Source organism: Cynoglossus semilaevis, chromosome 14, assembly GCF_000523025.1.
Source record: "Cynoglossus semilaevis isolate Cse_v1.0 chromosome 14, Cse_v1.0, whole genome shotgun sequence".
Classification (NCBI taxonomy): Eukaryota; Metazoa; Chordata; class Actinopteri; order Pleuronectiformes; family Cynoglossidae; genus Cynoglossus; species Cynoglossus semilaevis.
The window spans coordinates 25,846,635-25,847,211 of NC_024320.1; the positions used below are offsets into that span (position 1 = coordinate 25,846,635).

The following is a 577-nucleotide window of genomic DNA, read 5'->3' on the forward strand; positions in this document are numbered from 1 at the left end:
CCCTTGCACCTGATTCTCTCCAGGTCCATCCCTCAGGACCAAGACCAGGACCAGGACCAGGACCAGGACCAGGACCAGGACCAGGACCAGGCCTCTTTGGCATGAGACCCAGAGTTGAACTGGCAGTTCTGCTTCTTCACAGCATTGAGTCGGTCAGTTGATGATGTCATCAGGGAAACACGTGTCTCACAGATGTAAATAAAGTCTTTTCAAACAAACAAACAAACAAACAAAAATGTTTTCCTGTTTGACATGATGTCAGTTCTTGAAAATCCAAAATGTTTTTTCCGGTTCTCCTGACCGTAAGTTCACGGCCTGAGGTCAAGTGAAGCAGCCAATGAGAGGTGACCTCAGAATGTTCTGGACTGATATTGATGTGACGTCTGTGCGTCGCCTCCTGCTGATATAATCTGGGTACTGCAGTTAAATGAGACGCAGAGGGTCAGTCTGGACCACGTGACCCCGCTGTGGTCCGCGCCCCCCACCTTAACACACTGTGGTTCATGTCAGAGGAGGAGCACGGTCGACGTTGTGCTACACTGGAAAAGACACACGGTGGAACCCTAGAACGGGCTGA

At 50.4% G+C, this 577-nt stretch overlaps 1 protein-coding gene across 1 annotated transcript in view; it reads right to left on the reverse strand.

Annotated features, from left to right (window-relative positions):
* Positions 1-218: 218 nt before the first annotated feature.
* il11ra (interleukin 11 receptor subunit alpha) overlaps positions 219-577 on the reverse strand; it is a 31,804-nt gene continuing 31,445 nt past the window's right edge. The window contains exon 12 of the mRNA XM_025062071.1: positions 219-573. The gene's annotated coding sequence lies outside the window, so the exon portion shown is untranslated. The remainder of the gene's footprint in view (positions 574-577) is intronic.